The 13,139-nt window shown below is 39.5% G+C and overlaps 1 protein-coding gene across 5 annotated transcripts in view; it reads right to left on the bottom strand.

The window, feature by feature from the left end:
• Window positions 1-13,139, bottom strand: part of nrcama (neuronal cell adhesion molecule a) — a 64,964-nt gene that overhangs the window by 38,523 nt on the left and 13,302 nt on the right. For all 5 annotated transcript variants that reach the window (XM_067581586.1, XM_067581583.1, XM_067581584.1 and 2 more), the window contains exon 2: window positions 241-306. The gene's annotated coding sequence lies outside the window, so the exon portion shown is untranslated. The remainder of the gene's footprint in view (window positions 1-240; window positions 307-13,139) is intronic.

Below are 13,139 nucleotides of genomic sequence, written 5' to 3'. Positions count from 1 at the left end.
AAAGGAGGAGGTTGGGGTGATGGAGTGAGAGACTGATCAACAAATCCATTGATAGCAATGTGTCAAAAGCAAAACCAGCTACAGTGGCATTATGAGTGAGTAAGAACTTGACAGATAATAGGCCAACTTATTCAGTGATACAGCATTAGAGCATTAGCCATGCCCAGAGCCGATTACAATCACCTAATGGGTTACCAACAAGAAGAGAAAGTGGACTAACATGAGCAATTTTTTACCTACCTGTGAGGATTAAATCTCAGCTTTGTCCTGCTACTGTACAGTCTGTCTCCAGAAGATGGTTCAAACCTGCAACAGAATGAAGGATATCAGGCATCACCACACATGCTAATGAATGAGACTTAAACTCTGTGTACTTATGATACTATATTGATGCAAAGTCCACAAAATTGCCTAATCTTATTTCCATCTGAAACTTTAATCACATTTGATTTAAATCTAATTTGATACATCCCTAACGACTGGGCTACTACTGCTCCATTTCCCTTGATATTATGCAATGCTGGAGTTTTTATTGCAACTCATTTGGCAAAGAAATACTTGTACAGCTTACTTTAATGCAAATTTGTGTCTTTTCCTTTCCTGATCAGCATCAGGCAAGATGGAAAGACATGACCAAGCAGTTCAATGAAACATTTACCAGATGAAAAAATAGTGCTCACTTAAAATGATGGGTTGGTGTAAAGGTGAAACATGTAAAAACTGTCCTTGGTTGACAGAAATAATACGATTTTCAAAAGATGTATCCATTATTTTGGGAATGAGCTCTTCTCATGAGAGCAGGTAACGAAATAGACAAAGGGACATATTCGGTCCTCAAAGCTAACAGACTTCAATTCATTCATCATATCAGGCAGGTGTCACACACAAGCGCTACATGAATACATGTGCACAACCTCCTAGCTCTCCAGGGAATACCCAGTAAATGAGTACGTCTTGCTGAACACAAGCTCTTCCATCAATAACCGAAATGTCTCCAGTCATTTTTATTACTTTTACCTCCAGCAGGGGACATGCACAAATGAATGGTTACCCACTAATACAAACACACACACAGTGACCCCCACCTCCTGCAAACAGGCCTCTCTCCGTGACCGTGAATGCATTATCATAATCTCCAGAGAGCCTCTCCATTCATCTCACATTAGCAAAACAAATGTGACAGACAAAGAACGCCAGCCCATTTAGACATGAAGCCATTAAAAATGTAGTTAGCTCAGATGAGAAAGTGAATATAGTGAGAGATGCGAGTAGCCATTAATAAGCCGAGGTCGAGCTGTTTGAACTCATTGGATGATGTAAAAGATGAGTGAGGGGTCTTTTTGTTTAACTCCCTGCGATGACATGGGTGAGAAGCTGCTGTCACAGAGAGAGAGAGAGAGAGAGAGAGAGAGAGAGATTGGAGGAACGCCAACGACCCAACCCAACCCCAAGCTGTGACACGTTACCATAGAAACAGAACGATAAAGAGGTAGGGAGCCAAACACAGGGAAGACGGCAGCTATTTGATGTTATTTGTCATTACATAAGATCAGCACATTGGAATTTAACTGAATCTGAATTTAATCAAGTGTACCTGAAATGAAGGAGAGAACTGAATGACCTGAATTGAAATACATCAAGTTGAATTAAATAAAATTGAATAACTTGGACTGAACCGATCTGAACTGAGCAGCATTGATCTGATCTCTGCTGAACTGAAGCAAATTGAACTGAGCCGAACTGAGACCGGAGAGGGCAGACACAGATGAGGCTGAGAGAGGGAAAAAGAGGGGGAGATGTTAACGAACGGAGACAGGAACGCACCGAGACATCAGAAAACCCCGGCAGGAGAGGCAGAGTGAGGATGATGGGAGAGAGAGTGAGAGAGAGAGAGAGAGAGAGAGAGAGAGAGAGAGAAAAGACATGAAAAAGTGAAAAGGCGAGTGGGAATCAGAAACATGCATTATTAACGGGCAAATCTAAAAGCGCTTTATCATCAGAGCGAAAGAGAAGGGGGGGTAGAGGAGACATACAGAGACAGAGTAGAAAAAGAGAGAGAGAAGGAGAGAAAAGCTAGCAGACCTGACCCTAAGCTCCAACACATTACCATGGAGACGGAAAAAAGAGAGATCCTGGGCACTAAAACAAAAATGCAATTTACTTCATTTAATATGTTCTATTGTATATTTAACGAAATGGCGCCACTGACATTATGTTTTCTTATTTTTTTTGTATGAATAAACCACGCTGAGCCAAGAGCATCAAGACCATCACACATCACAGTGGGGTTGGACAATATGAAGATATAAACTGTGAAACAAAAATGTGTATGCAAGTAAGAGACAAGAGTGGACAAAATGATGTAAAAAGCTAATGGACAAACATCGTAAGTAACTTCACTGCAATACATGTGAGTCAAATTATGTTGAAGGCTTGTTAGTAGCTGTGAAAGAACTGATTTGTATTTTTTAAAGCAACATAAGAAAACTGACAGAGAAGCCACAACCTCTTTGTCCAAATTGCAGGTGAAATGTCAAAAGGATCCAAGAAATTACTTAAAATGACCAAGTGAATAGTCCTGATAACATAGAATGTATTTATATAAAAATAAATGGGAGCCTTCAGTTTATTTGAATCAGCCATTGCAAAGTTGGGAACTAGTGAGCCAGCAAAGTGTGAAATATATATTGTCCAATCGGAGCCATTCAAACAATTGTCATTCTTCTTGACCTAATTTGATATATGGTCATGTGTTGTTTTTCAGTGGAACATGAGAAAGATAACAAAGGCTACAATATTTTTGCTCACATGGCAGATGCTCTGGTAAGGTCTCGACACTCACAACATGATTTAAAACATAATGTTAAATATATAAATGTGTGGACACTGGGTGTTATTTGAATCTGCTACCGCAAAATCCAGTATGCTGACTCTGAACAGATTTTGATGGCATTGCTTACCAACCAATACAGGAGGGACCTGACAAGTCTTTTACAGTATATCACAATATAAAGTTCTTGTTTTAATTCTGAATAGCATGAATCCCGAACACTGTTAAACAAAGAACTAATGAAACAAAAATAGATCTGATTTGTTCACATCTTCAGCAAGGAACTCAAATATCTCTATCACAACAGTGTGAATGTGAAATGTAAACTCTGAATGTCTAAACATTCCCTGGTGATAAAGCCCAGTGTTTCCCTAGATGTCCTTATATCAACTAAAGTATCATCAAACTATACTGTAGGTCTGATTAGTAAAGCTGAGCTCAGTGCAATACCACTTAAACTTACTATCTATCTCCATTTCAATTAGCTACCTGACTTTATGGATCAACTGGGAACTAACACACTGCACGCGAGTGAATGTTTGTGTGTGTGTGTACATGTGTGTGTGTGTATGGTGCGGGGTGGAGGCGCAGGGGGGGTATTTTGCAGACTGATAAAATAACTGACCCCAGGCGTGAATAGAAATGTGTGTGTGTGTGTGTGTGTGTATGTGCCTGCTGTAATCCCCTAGGCTGAGGGGCCTCAGCAATCAGCGACAGTAGCAGCTGCCAGAAAAAACACACTTAAGATACTAACCTGACTGCCTGGCCTGTACATCCACTTCTACCTTCCTAATTCCTAGACAATATTAACACACACACACGTAAGCGCATGCATGCAACCAAAACAAAACAACAACAAAAAAATGAAATACTTAAAACTAAAAATATTTAGTAGACATGGCACCACCATCCTCACCCCCATAACCTCCTTTCCATACCTCCTTCAGATCTGTTACGTAAGTAAAATACCAAAATAACAATCTATAATACTTTATATACAGTCTATGATGGTTAACTATTGGTTTAACTATGACAACACCACCAGATCTAATTCATAGTAAGTTTTAGTATTTGGAATCTGGGGTTGGTGCTGAAGTGCCTCAGCAGCCACAGCTACCTATTTATCTGCAGGAAATATTCCCTCTGACTCTACAGCTCCAAAAAACACCCAGTTTAAAACAAGACATTCAATACCTTACTTTCGATAAATGAGATGTTTTGATACTTGGTGCCACAGACACATTTTGTTCTATACTCTCAAGTATTACGAGTCATTACCCAGTCCTATGCAGGATTCAGGATTTTTGCATTAAAATTCTCTTCATGGCAGGCTTTGAAACAGTATTTATACATTCAGAGAAAATCCTCAAGAAGGAAAACAACTTGTCACAGTGGACCAACAACAACCAACTATGGAGTCTTCCGATACATTGTCTCTTAGGTCATGAGTCTACACCCGAGGCAGAAAGTGAGAACCAGCTCTGGTTGTTCGTTACCCTGCTCACGGTCAGAGAGTGTGTCACGCTCTCCAGAACCAGAGCCAGGAGGAGTGGGTCACCCACACAAAGAGACTGGTGAACCAGACTTTGGAGGGACTCGGTGTAACTGAAGGCTTCTGCCCGGACGTGAAGAGCACAAAGAAAGTCTGCAAGGCTGTGCTGACAGACCTGGCAAAGAAGTTTTGTGGGAGGCACCTGCTGGAGTCTGTGATATTACTACACGATCCAGCTGTGGAAAAAGTCATTGTGCAGTCTTTACAGGCTCACATCAAAGAGTTCTTTGCTCGACTTGCAAAGAAAGCAGCCTCCCACAGCTTATGGAAAGATGTTCTCTAGGCCGTGCTTTTCTCTGCAGGTATACTCACTACCTTAATGATTCTCATCTAAAGAAGAACATCAGCAGCTGCAGGTGGAGGAGGCTCGCAGTGCTGCAGCAATGTCTGCTGTCAGACATTGACAGTGTCACACAGTGGCTCAGTGGTATATCTGATATCTGAAGCAGACATCAAAAATACTTTTTTGACTTTTTTTCGATTTTTAAATCAAAAATACTTTTTGATGTGTGAAGCACTTCTTAAATCAGAGTTATATATATATATATATATATATATATATATATAAATATTACATACTTTTTTTAAAGAGGTACCAGATGCACTATCTAGCTTTCACTACACTATGTGTATTTGTACTGTGAACCAGCTTGTGAAGGCATTATGGCCCAAACTACAGTGTCAACTCATTCAACCTCACATCAAAATAAATATGTCTAGGGAAAATTTGATGATATTTGGACAAAAAGTTATAGTATTACACAATCATGGAGCTTGTTAAAACCTCATCCTAAAATTACATCAAAGTCCATGTGGAAAATAAGCATTTTTTTATAACTGTGAAGTTTTAGTCAGTGTGGACCATTCCAATATTATATGTAAAAGCATTTCTTTACTGCCTGTTGTCTTCTGCAGGCTTGATGGTATTGCAATCATTGTTGAGGAAAGTTTTCAGTTAATAGTACAACTGGAGCATTATAACTGCTTTACAAAAGCAGGTGTAAGCTTCCATCCAAATGTCTCTGTCCTCATTTTATCTGCCCATTCTCTCCCACTAACAATACCAGAGGAGACAGTAGCTATCTACACCGCCACGTATGAATGTGTATATATGAATGAGTGTGTTTTCAACACATCTGATTTCCAGCAAGCAGATGCCCTGGAGCTGGTAAATGTGAACCACAGAAAATCCACAACCACATCAACAAAGACAAGAGGTTGAAGGTGTTCACAACTGCCTTTTTATTTCAAGTTGAGAAAACTATCTTGCATATTTAAACGCACAGAGTTGTGCAGTGTCAAATTGCCACACACTCCGATGGTAAGAAGTGTGCCCACAGTGACTTGGTTCTAATGAAATCAGCAGAACAAGCAAAAAAAAAAAAAAAGAACGCAGTAGCACCTGGACAGTGACGACTGTTTGTCTGTAAGAGCCTGAAGGTAGTTTGCTCATCGAGTATCAGACATCTGTGTGTGACAAGATTTTGGTAGGCCTAGAGGTTGTTTATTACACTGTGTGTGTGAGTGTGTGTGTGTGTGTGTGTTCTGTGCCGGCGTACATCTGTCTACATGTTCCTATAGTCACAGAAAATGACAAATGACCTCATTAAGATAGTTGCCAGGTTGGGTTTAGTGCACCGTGTCATTCTGTCATATAGATACAATGTCCTAAAACCACCTGGCATGTAGAATGAAGCATGAAGAATTTGTTTTTGCATTTTCACTGCATCTGTGAATAAGCCAAACAGCACCACAAGACATTAAAAAGCAACCACATGAATATTGTTTTTGCAACGTGACAACTAAAAGGTGTCATTATGTTGTTCTTTAAATAAAAATTATTGCCGTTTTGAGGCTTCTGTTCTGTTTCTGGACACTAAAGCTGAGGAACTGAAGCTGGAAATAGATTTGTGCAGTTAAAATGATAAAGTATCTGAGAACTTAAAAAAGTTCCTGGGGTTGGAAAGTACTAAATCACTGATCTATCACTGTGCTCCCTCACTGTTAAAACTAGTCGTTTTCACACTTCAATGGTGAAAACAGTTTTCAGCTTTTACTGTATCTCCTAAACATCAGCTTTTCATGAAAAATAGCTCTTTTTTTGACAATGCATTTTTCAGCTAATCCAATTTAGCCGAAGTAGTAAGTGGATTTTCTCAACATATAAAGGAATGCTTATACAATTCAGTTTATCTGAAAAGTCAAAAATCACCAAATTTCATTTGGAACATGGATTTATTTGGACAGTGACTCGGCAAAAATAGCAAAAGTAGCAGAAATAGTGTGATTTTAAACACTTTTCTCAAGGTATGTGAGGTTGGCCTTTCCAGCTGCTTTTAAGTCTCTTGAACAGTTCAAACCCAGACATTCCCTTGAAGTGTTTGTATGTGTGTGTAGAGACAGAACCAAAGAAGGAAGCTTGGTTACCATGGCTACTTGAATGTTTTTTTTTAATTTTAACAGTCTGTGAACATCATTCAGATGACAGAGAACACACACACACACACACACACACACACACACACACACACACACACACAGTCCAGTCCATACAAAAAGACTAGTCAGACAGAGCTGAGTTTAATCAGAGAGATTTACTGCCGCTAGAAAGTTTTTTTTTCCTTCCTTCAAGAGGTTAAAGGGACAACTCTCCCATCCCCACTGTTCCCACTCGACACCACACAATGCACACAATGGAGTCATCAACAATGTCAAACATGCACACGGAGACGGTAAGAACAAGAAAGATAAATCGAGATTAGGAAACAGTAGGAAGTAGCATTCCTCTGCTGCTGATCCTCTGCTAAGCGTTCTGGATTTGAAGGGGAGCATATTGTAAAAACGTCCAGGTATGAGAGCTCTCGGGGGACTAGATCCAATCATCAGGCTCATTTTGCAGCCCTGAAGGAGGGAGTTTATGAAAGCGAGAGTGAGGCAGAGAGGGAGAGGAAACATGAACATGACAAGGACCAGCAGAGGAGTGGGAGGTCTGAAGCTACAGAAGAAGAAACAGACTGTAGAAAAGGAGATGATTTGTGAGATAGCTAAAAAATACGGGCAGTTTGGCCAGCATCAGCGCAGATGAAATACTTCTCCTGTGACACTTGGCTCAATTCAATCAGTCACAGCGAGAGAGGGGCCTGCCATTGAGTTTGATTTCTATGTTAATGCAGGATTTCTGCAGGCTATGCAGGGGAACGCCTCCCAGGGCTACACGGGGGGGACTTGAAAACCTCATATAACACAAACATGCACTCCTACACACACAGATAGAACAAAGAACTGTTCAACTTTACAGAAAGCAGCCCTATGCTAAGAAGCGGGGTGTTTGGATTTACCTCGGCGCTCCACAAGAGATAAAAGCTGCTGTGGTTAATCTTACACTCTATTTAAATACAAATGCAATATTGAAAAAGGCTGTGGATTACATATACATGTACATATAAGGATGTACAGCAAACCAAATGTATTTAATTCACACTGTGAATCTCTTAGCGACCTAAATTTACTCTCACCACAGTTTTCAGTAAATAAACAGTCTAAATCTTGCATATAATTAAACTGAGGATGGATACAACCTGTGACCCCTAACCAAACCTCCAATCGACCAATAAGACCAAAGAGCAGTCCAGAAGTTCAGGATCTGTATCTGGTAAGAATACTTTTGGATAAATTTGAATGAACTAAAGTGAGCCAACATGAAACAGGAACGGCTATCTATTCTATAATAAACACTTTATGTGATACTTATTTTTACCCAGATAAATCTGACAATAAGCCTTTTAAACAGAATTCCTTTTGACAAATTAATGATGGCTGAGTTATATTTAACTGCTTTGGTGTCAGGGTCCTAGTGTTGTGTGTGTTCACTGGCTCACTGTCACATTTGAATAGAACTGAGCCTTCGTTGATGTTATTAGTAACACCTGTGCTTTTCCTACTATGACAAGTGAGAATGTCTGCTGTGAAAAGGGTCTACTGTATATATTTTAGATTATGCTATCCAACCTTTGGATGTTGATGATATACCCTTGCAAGGGTTTTAGAAAAACAATACATCTGATACTGATTTGGATAGATGTTTCTGTCATGTAAAATCAAACATCTCCAAAGAAATATTATGTAGCTATAATAGGTTTTGTTAAGTTTAAATCAAACAACTTCCCCAAAGCATACAGAAGCAGAAATACTCATGCAACCTTTTAGGTGACCATTGTATCCTGAATCATTATCTACAATCACAGAAGAGTATAAAGTTTAACATCGCCCAACTGATGCATTGAAACTTACTTACTAAATTATTATTTCTTATCCTGAAACACATATTTGAATGGCATGCCTAGCTAAGAATTGTAGTGACTATAGCATAAGTCTATAAATAACAGGAGTGAAAAGCGAGTAAAACCTGCCTGGGGTTCAAAAGATTAATGTGAACCTAATACTGATTTAGCCAACATAATGAAACCCAACATCTGGCCTCTGGGGCATTGCGCATGATGTAGTAAACAGAAGTGAAAACAGAGGAAAGCCTTCATATGTAGTAACGATGCTGAATGATTCATTAAAAAAAAACAGGCCTATTAATACTAACACACTACTAACACAAACATGATTAAGTACAAGTGGAAACTATCCTCCCAAAAAGACCTGAGCCTGACCAACACTGCTAAAAATCCACCAAGATCTGAGAGGCTGTAACTCTCATCACCATGGAGAGAGTCAGAAGCAGAATAAGACCCAGAGCGCTTAACCGAGCAGAGCTTGGTCATCAGTGACATGACATGTCAAAGACGCGCTGGAAAAATGTCATCCGGCACCCTAGAGACCATCTTATCTAAGGGAATGACACAAAAGGGAGGCAAGGGAAAGACAAAGATGGAGGGAAACCAATGAGAGTGAAAATGAGAGGAGAAATGGAAATGTGGAAATGAGAGGGAGGTAGACAAAGAGCTGTTGACAAGGGTGGGCAAACAGTAGAGGGTATAGACCTATAGGATGCCTTGGAGACACCTAATATTGACTGCATATCTTCCACCTAACACAGAAGATGAGGATTGAGGCCTCCTAATATTAGTAACAGCAGTAGAGAGGGATTTCTCTGTGTGATCTCATTAATTTAGGACTCTTCACAAAACCTTGTTCTCAGGCTTAAAGCTGTGATGAGGAGGCGGCAAGCAAACACAAAGGCTGCACAGTCACAGCACAACGGCTTACTATGACAGTGAAGTGCACATATTACACTTACTACATTCTGTCTGGCAGTGCAGCTGTAACCAAGTGAGATTGCTGTAAATGGAATATCATTTTTTTTTTCTTAATGGTTCAACAAAGCCACAGTATGAAGAGCGATGGCAGATTGTAGCTTTATCGTTACTGAGAAAAGACAACACTGACTCGTGACTCTCACTCCACTGCTCGTCTCACAGCAGACAAACAAAGCATCTCACGGCTGTGTAATTGGTATACCCTCCAGCAATCGTGCGACACAAGATTCTTTGAAAGGAGATCAAAACTAGAAATGAGTGATGACAGAAGATGACATTACTAAATCCGCTATTTTTAGAAAAGATCAAAGAACATGAGGACTGAAGTTAAACCTCCCTCAGGGTGCTTGTGTGTATGTTAGTATGGACATATGTCCTTCTCACAGCATATCAAACATGATATTTCATGTCACTCCCAACTAAATATTTTGATGGAGCTTGAAGGGATGCTCTGACCATCAACCCAAGTGCACTTTGACAAAGATTAACCCAGATGTGAACAACCATGAACTATTTTTCAGATACCGTATGACCTCTCTTACTGCTAGGTCTACCCAATCAAGAAAAATGTAGCATGTTTGCATAAATTATGATCCTAAACAATCACCATTATTAAATATGTACATATGCAGTATTTTCATCTAAATGCACTGAAACTGAGTTGGTTTTGCTGATATACACACCAGCCCTGCCACCAAAGGCGAAAGCACCTGACTATTCAACTCTGTCTCCTAAAATTTACATTCACATAACACTAAATTACAGTAACCAACACACAATGTAGTGAACACATCTGCAAAACATTCCATGCCAATGTATTCAATTTATTTTTCCTTCAATATCTGCACCCGGCAACTAAAGCATGATAATCCGCCATTAAGGTATAAACACTTTTACCATAATTCATGATGGAGCACATTTTCTGCAAAACCAATCGAGAAACTGTTCAAAACTTAAATAACCAGACAGGAATGTCGGCAAATGTAATTCAGCAAATTCAATACCAATAAACAAAGTTATTTCATCATATTGATTCAAAAATTATATAGAAATTTGTTCCTTTAATTACAACATTGCCCACAATAGCCTCATATACCCACAGACATTGAATGGATAGCTACTGTGCCATGGTATAAATGGTATGAAAAAATCTGCAATATACATAATATCCACATTGTATCATCATAGTGCCTATCCTCATAGTTCAGTATTGAAAAAGTCAACAGACAGGATGTTGACTTTTTCTGTATTTAACCCCTAACCCCTGTCCTAAACCTAACAACATGTGGGACACAGAACACAAACCCCAATCTCCGATGTCTATGTTCTGTGCTCTGGACAACCAATCAACCGCTCCGACTGCCTCCCTTTGACTTCTGTACAGGACAAAGACTTCCAGGATTGAAAAAAAACAAACATTTCTAGCAACTGTAAACCAGGCAGCAATTACGTTTCCTCCTAAATGTATTTAGAAATGCACAAACAGACCAATACATTTTAATATCAACGTTAAAAGAAAAACATGTTCTCAACATTTCAGATGGGACAGCATGAACAGTTTGGGGACCATAAGTTAACAGTGAGTGTAAAATTGCTAATAAGTAGGGTGTACAGGATTGGTGTGAGATGTGATAATCCCTGCGTGTCTGTGAAAGCACTCGCTTAACACAAAGTGACTAATTACACTCCACGTTGCAGTTCCACTAGATTGAATGTGAAAGCTCTAAAACAAGCACTTCAGCAGAATGGCTAGACTTGACATTAACAGTCCACTTCTGAAAAAGGACTTGAGGCTACACCAACAGACAAAACAGTTGCTCTAATCTAAATGTAACCGGGGCTCTCGTGTTAGCTGAATGAACATGCCTGTGTGCTTTCGCATTTTTAAGTGCTGTATTTGTTAATGGCCCTAGAAGTCAAATAAACACTCAATAGCTCAATCGCACGGCTTTCGCCGTGTAGCTCTCAACTTTGTTAATGCAGCTACATTTTGTGGGCGAACAAAAGAAGCCTTAATAAAGCAAAACAAGCCACATGCAAATGTTCCTGAGGACTTCCTGAATGATGTGACTGAACGTGATTCATGACCTTACCTGAGCAGCAAAATGAGCTCGGTTAGACTTATTTGGATGCTGTCATGGTTCAGTAATGCGGTGATGTTGTTGCTTCCTTGCTGCGGTGCGTAGGATCACTGTAGCATGAATTGGACACACATGCATCTATTATACTGCAGTTCATACACGTGAACACAAATCTATTTGGTTCCCACCTTTGCCCTGATTTTCATTAAACAAATTCACAATGAAACAACATTTGGTGACTTGCAGTCAAATCCAGTGAACAAAACAAACAACAGAATCAGTTGCGTCAGTCTGAAAGGCTCAAAGGTTTAATGCAAGCAAATACCACACTTTTGCTACAGTAAAACCTTTCAGATGAAAATGTCTGCTTTTGTGCTAATTGGACACCTTAGCTGAGAATCCGCTGAGAAAATTGTCTGTGTGTGTGTCCCAATAACCTCATTATTTGACACCAATCATGAAATTAAGGAGGCCTCTATTCTTTGACACCCTTACATGGCTTTTGAAGCAGGAGAAAGCAATATTTCAAGGGTTGCTCCTTCCACACCTGCCAATTTCTCACAGCTCTTCAAAAACTAGTCAACACCTCTTCCTTTCTCCACCTCTGGTGAGCAGACTAAAGATCCAACTGGTGTTCAATTTCAAGTCAAGTAACCAATATAAACAACAGCCAATGTGGATGATGTTAGGAGCAGTCCTTTGCTGACAGGAGAGAGCAGATGAACAACAAACAGATTCAGACTTATGCTTGCGGGACAAAGGGTGCCATACCAAAAATTCAGACCAACTTAAGGTGATCAATATGAAAATATGTCACCAAGAGACCATAACCCTATATCTACAAAGACATTTGTCCTTGAATTGGCTCCAAGTATTTCCTGTAGTGCTGCAACTACAAATTACTTTTTGACATTTTGTCAATAAGCAATGAAAAACTGTCCATTAACTTCCCAGAGCCAAAGATAATGTTTTCAATTATCTTGTTTTGTCCAACAAACAGTCCAAAGATATTAAATATAAATTGATATAACAGCAGAAAATCCTCACATTTGGAAAGCTGAACCAGGGGATTTTTGGTGTCAATTAACTAATTGTTTCAGCTCTACTTCCTTTAGATCATAAAATATGCATTTTAACAAAAAATTTTCCAACCACATTGGCACTTTCTTTCAGAAAATACATCATCTTTTAAGCCTCAGCACTAGCCTAAATGACCCATTAAGATGAGTGGTCCAAAAAAATCTTATGACAGTTCACCAAAAATCTGAGCCAAGATCAATAATACTGGGAGAAAAAATATCACATGTACAGCGAGGGTCTGTACTGGACCTGCCAAAGTAGCAGACCCTAGCAGCTTGCTATCACTCAATCTCTCATTGCACACATACACACAGGCTATTCACTGCAACCCG

Source organism: Thunnus thynnus, chromosome 23 (assembly GCF_963924715.1).
Source record: "Thunnus thynnus chromosome 23, fThuThy2.1, whole genome shotgun sequence".
NCBI classification, from domain to species: Eukaryota; Metazoa; Chordata; class Actinopteri; order Scombriformes; family Scombridae; genus Thunnus; species Thunnus thynnus.
This window is presented reverse-complemented; position numbering and strand designations above follow the sequence as displayed.